The following is a 6,159-nucleotide window of genomic DNA, read 5'->3' on the forward strand; positions in this document are numbered from 1 at the left end:
AGAAACCAATTGATAACCCAGACTTATATTCCCGAAGAACTGCCTAGAATTATCAATCACCTCATAGTAATCTTAATCGACGCGGCGAAAGAAGATATTGTGGAATCACAAACGACGAGACGAAGATGTTTGTGACTATTTTTATATCTTGCCTATCGGAGATGACAATGTCAAGCCAACCGTTACGATTGTACTCAACACGATAAAATCATCAAGATCAGATCACACAACTATGAGAAAGTAATATCGGTCTGGCTTCACAATCCCAATGAAGTCTTCAAGTCGTTAACCTGGTTTACAAGAAGAAACTTAAGGTTAAAGGAGAATCTACTCTAGCTAATACAACTAGTATCACACAGGAGGTGTGGGGATCAGGTTTCCCAGTTGCTAGAGTTCTCCCTTATATAGTCTTTCAAATCATGGTTTGCAATAAATGTTAGCTTAGTAACAAAGCATTCAATATTCACCGTTAGATTAAAACCTGATTAGATTCAAGCTAATATCTTTCAACCGTTAGATCGAAAACCTAGCTTGTTACACACAAATGATATGCACGATTTTAGGTTTGTGTAACCGTACCCAAACATGTACATTTTTTGGTTCAACAGTATTTAACCAAATGGTTAGCCATATGAGCACTTTCATATCAACCATATTATTCTTCACCATAACTAGTTCAAATGACTCAAATGAACTAGTTAGAGAGTTGTTAAATTGTATAAATCTTATATCAATACTTATACAACAGGAGTGTTTGTTGTGTCACGGGACGGTTGAGATACATCCACTTTTCTAACTAGCGTCTAGGATTTTCCCTCCCCTCCCAGCTTCTATGCATCCAATGGTTGTGGTAGTAGGGGTTGATTAGCTTCCTTCACTGTGCGTTTCATTTATTTTCTCACTGTATTGATTTTCCGTTTTATCGAAAACAAAAATAATTGATTGACTGAGTTTCTCAAACACAATTTTAATCGAATGAGTTTCTTTTCCACTCAAACACAGTTCTAATCGTTGATTTGGAGTTATTCCCCTATATTATCTTCTCATCAACTATACTGAAACCTTGTGAAATTTTACTTGTCTTTTTCTTTTTAGGGTTATTTGGTTTTTGGTACTTAGTTTTTGACCAAAACCAGAGTTTGGTCTAACATTTGTCCAGCCTTTGCGCTTGGTCTAAAGACCAACGTTGACTTCCATTGACCCAGTTAAGTTTAATTATTAATAATTTTAATTTCATCATTCGTATACATCTATATATATGATATATTCATTTACTGTTTTACCCTCTATTTCTTGCGCATTTACATAATCAGACCCAATCAGTAAATGCATTTACTGGAGATGAAACTCCATCTACTCTTTCGCAGCAACAACCTCCATCTGTAAACTTCATTATGAATTTTGATTTGCTATTGATTTTTCTGTTTAGGTAGGTAGCATAAACCAATTTCATTGAGTTTACTAAGAATTTTATGCAGTCTGCTAAAATACAAGTTCATGAGTTGCTGAGATTTCAGTAATTTTTTTAATGTTAGATTTTCGGTATATGGACAGTGAATCAATTCAACCTACGTTGTTTTGATTGTTTAAATGAAGGAGAATTAAGGGCTCGCCGACCTAGGTATCATTTGTTTTGCTTCTTCCAGTGCTTTTTAGTTGATCATTAATTGATTTATGAACATCTCCTCCTCCTCTTTTTATGATCATCTGATTTTGTTTAGTTTGTTTTTAACTCTGGCATACTTCATGTTATTTAGCAATTCTAAATCTATTCACTAACTTTCACATCTAAACTTGCAGCAATTGGATGTGGTGCCGAAAGAGGTGAATGAGTCATGGCAGTTATCTTTTTTTATTTTTTATTTTTTTTACAACTGTGCATATGACTGTCGTATTGTTTCAAGTTGATGTTGTGATGTTATTGAAGAATTATGTGGTAAGCTTGAAAACGGAAGGTATATAACAACAGAAGAGTGATTATGCCTCTGAAGTACTTGATAAAATGCTTGAAAAAAAGTTTTACCTCAAAAACATTACTGTTGGCACTCTCATTGCTGGGATGTGGAAGTAACGAGGTAAGTGATGCCATTGAATTGTATAAAAAGATGGTGAACGGGAATGATAAGCCATTTTTTTAATGCGACCGTAAATGGTCATTGCAAAGTCGTTTTAATCGGTCAGGATTTTAGTTTCTTCTTTGAAATGGTTAGTGATCTTCTTGGGATGATTTTCCTCCTCCACATTCACAGATTATTTTCTTCTTCTTTTCTTCTGTAACGCCTCTTACTCATGATTAAAGTTATTACTTCCTCTCAAAACCCTGGGAATGAAAAACCCCTGATCTTCTTATTGTTAAATTAAAACGCTCATCCATTAGTCTTAAGATTTCTCAGTATATAATCTCTCCGACGATTCAAAAATACTATCGCTCATTTACTCGAACAAGTAGGCTTCTCTCAGTGTTGTTTTCATCGATTCATTGGCTTTGAATCAGTTGAGCCATTGATCTCAATCAAGAGGTACGGCTAAAATCCCTAGGTTCATCTGTGTTTGTGATTTTAGTAGGTGTTCTCTGCTTAATTGTGCTTTATTTTGGCATTTGAACTTTGGTGAACAAATTTATAGAATTTATCATGTGGATATATTTGTTTGCTAAATTCAGTAGTAATTTTTAGTTTTATCTTTACAGGGTTTAGTAGTAGTTTTAATTTGGAATTTCAATCTGATGGATTTTCAGATTTAAAACCATCAAATTTGCAGGTGCAGTTTCTTACTTTCTTAGTTACTTTCTGATTTGTAAGTGGTCCTGTTACGGTTGATTTTAATTTATTCTTACAACTCTTTTGTAAGTATTGCACCACCAATTATTTCACGGCTAAATTGAACTTCAGTTATAAACTTGAGTTTGATAGCTTCGGTTATGCGCTTTCTTTGAATCAATTATTTACCTTCTTTGATTTGACATTAGTGTTGTTTCTTGGATCCAGGTGGAGCAAGTGAAAGATCTTTCCAAATCCTAGATGTGAAAGAGGACGCAGAAGCCTTATATACAGTAGAACTCATTACTATTCGTGGAGCTTGCTATAAAAAAAATTCCAACTGGAGGTAATTTGGCTTTGTCCCTGAAGTAAGGGATTCATTAACCACTACGTATGAAATTTGACCAATCTTCTCACATCTATCACTGACGCTGTGTTTTCTGTCATTTCCTTCTATGTTTTGTCGATTGTGTGGGTCAACATGGAAAAGTGTCGGGAAACCCAATTCCAGTGACCTGACACGAAAATAGTTCACTTGACATTCATTCTGTTCCCATGACATCAAGACTTAAGTCTAGCAATGTTGTCATCCCATTCCTAGATAAAAACCAAGTAATGAACTTTTGAAAAATTGGGATGGATAGAGGAGCTGGAGGTATAGATATACTTCGGGACTGGGGTTTTGGGAAGGAAGATGTAGATTCGTAGTCAAAATTGTGCATAATATTAATTACATATATGTCTCATTAGTTATTTTGGGCATACTTGAATGCAGAGACTCTTTAATTATTCTAATGTAATTGGTAGCGAATGACAAAAAGGAGCTAATGCCATATCTTTCCAAGAGATTCAGAGGCAGCCCTGAACTGGGATCACCTCTCTTTCAACAACTTCTTTGGCTTTTTCATGGGATTGACTGTAAGGTATTACTTTGATATTCATCTCGAATAGGGTATAATGTTATTCATTCAATTACCTGATCATTTTTTAATATGAATATGGTGAACTATATGAATCAAGATTTTGTTTGAGTTATGATCTGGAATATGAAAATAAAACATTGTTGAAGGAGATTAATATGATACACAATGATTGTTCTACATTCATTGCACAGTAATGCATCATTGATCTGGACATTAAATGATAAGAAATTTTGGCAAGGTTTTAAAAAGCGAAAGCGTGGCGCGAAGCGCTCTGCGAAAGCGTAAAGCGAAAGCGAGCTTTTTGAAATATATAATACTATACAAAAATAAGAAGTTATCAACCTAGTAAAAGAAAACTACGAAGTTCAGGCATAATGAAAGGGACAATTATACTAACTAAGCATATGGCATACTGATATTGCATATTCTACCCAAGAACTATTTAAATATACTGGCCACGAAGGCCTGCATCATTCATATCATCATGTAGATAGTCATCGTCATCATGATCACCATGCCCTATAAATTAAGTTTATTAGTATTTAGTTAGAAAACGTGAAACAGGCCCTACTTGGTTTCAAAGGCCGACTTTTCACTTTCTAATATAAACCAATTCGTAAAGTGGTGCTCTAGAAGCGCCTAAGACCTGAAGCGCAAAAAAACGTCTTAAAACGCGCCCCACAAACGCCTTTTTAAACCATGAATTTTGGTCAGTATTATCTTCAAGTATCACATTTTATGTTGTTGCTATAATGCATTATTTTATTACAACACTGTTATAATAGTGGATCAATGGTGTTAAGCAGACAGTTACAAGATGCACTATGCAATAAATGCATTACCTATGTACCAATTTTTCAGCTAGAAATTGAAATGGGGCATTTGATTGTAATATGATATTGCCAAATAAAAAATAACTAATGAACGAAACTGAATAAGCCTCATAAAAATGGCAGAATGACAATTAACAATCTTTAACTATGATGAGATCTAAGATATATCATAAATGTCAAAAGTCTTGGTATTGGCATTAACAGTTACCTTATATTAATAATTTTAGACTTTGATTGAACTGTATTCCAGAATTTGGGTGGTGACTCCCAGGGTGCATTAAGGTTAAGACATTTTTACATGAATTAAGTTGTTGCAGCTTTAGTTGCTTCTTTGTCTTTCTAACGATTAGTTTCTTCTCCTTCGTTTTTGAGAATGCTAAAGGTCTAGGCAAGAGCTATAGTTTTGAATGCTCTGGAGTAACAACATTGATCTTTTAAGACTTTGCTTCCACAATATTTGCACGTAAGATAGCAATTCTTATAATCTTATTTTAAAATAATTATGTGCACCTTTGGATCTGCTTGGAAATTAATACAGTGAGAAAATAAATTGAGGAGTGACTGTCGTTATTGGGTCTCTAGGTGAATGAGGCATTTCCGTACATATTATTTCATGTGTGTCATGTCGGACATTGAAGGGTTCCATGTTTGAAGGATAAAATTAAAGGAGACAACTCCAAGCAGCCATGCTATACATTCTACAGAGGAAGCTTCGAGTTTTCATCGTCTGTTTGCTTCTTTCCATGCATCTGTGAAAGGTTTTGAACAAGGTTGATACCATTTCCTTTTCCTCAATATAAGACCTTTGAACTCAAAATACCTTTTTTTTCTGCAAACCGCTGCGGATGGGGATGATGATATATTCTCAGTTGTATTTTCCATAGTAGATGCGGAGACCAATAATAGCTGGCACTTTTTTTTGAGGTGACAACATCAATGTTCACTTCTCAGATTACGTTTGCAAAAGATATGCAAGGATGATGCTAAACAAAGCTACTGTCTACTGCTCTCTCCGTCCCTAATTAGATGAACTATTTGGTTTTTAGTTTTGTCCGATAATAGATGAGCTATTTCACTAATTAAGGGGTATTTCTAAAACTATCCTTTTAATTGATTACTGTTACTATATGAAATATGTATAATTTGATAGTCATGTTTATATTCGTTGTGTATGTGTTTTAAAATGCTTTTCAATGGTATAAATTTTATAAAAAGACCGTGGTATAGTTTAACAGATAAATCGTTTCTAAATTTTACTAATTATTGACCAAAAGGGTATAATTATAAAAAATACTTAAATATACTCTACTTTCCTTCTTGCCTTAAAATTTGTGCAAACTACAAATAGCTCATTTGATTAGGAACGGAGGGAGTATATGTTACAGGGAGTTTCAAGTGAGAACTGAAGATGTCGTTTTCTAATGAAATGAAATGTCTTTTGTTGTTAATCTTCACTCTGCTGCTTATGCCACAAGATACGAAGAATTTCAAAGCAGTGACGAGAGTACGTAGCAAAAGGTGTTTCTCCTGAATCCGGGTTCAACTTTAAGGGTGCAACTGCAAGGTATCACAATCTAAAACTCACACTTATACCAAGCAGGTAGCGAACTTTAAGGGAAGATTATACCAAGCAGGTAGCGAACT

General features: G+C 34.4%; 1 long non-coding RNA gene across 7 annotated transcripts; it reads left to right on the forward strand.

Moving 5' to 3' along the window:
* Positions 1–1,344: 1,344 nt before the first annotated feature.
* Positions 1,345–5,678, forward strand: LOC113347337. Of its 7 annotated transcripts, none has more exons than XR_003358887.1 (8): positions 1,345–1,429; positions 1,536–1,621; positions 1,801–2,760; positions 2,988–3,105; positions 3,535–3,682; positions 4,898–4,978; positions 5,098–5,285; positions 5,403–5,678. It is a non-coding gene; the product is annotated as an uncharacterized LOC113347337 (long non-coding RNA). The 7 variants fall into 7 exon arrangements; XR_003358883.1 differs by having other exon boundaries at positions 1,801–2,519; positions 2,690–2,760; positions 5,098–5,678; XR_003358884.1 differs by having other exon boundaries at positions 1,801–1,824; positions 2,690–2,760; positions 5,098–5,678.
* Positions 5,679–6,159: the final 481 nt, after the last annotated feature.

The sequence above is a fragment of the Papaver somniferum genome, chromosome 2 (genome assembly GCF_003573695.1).
Source record: "Papaver somniferum cultivar HN1 chromosome 2, ASM357369v1, whole genome shotgun sequence".
NCBI classification, from domain to species: Eukaryota; Viridiplantae; Streptophyta; class Magnoliopsida; order Ranunculales; family Papaveraceae; genus Papaver; species Papaver somniferum.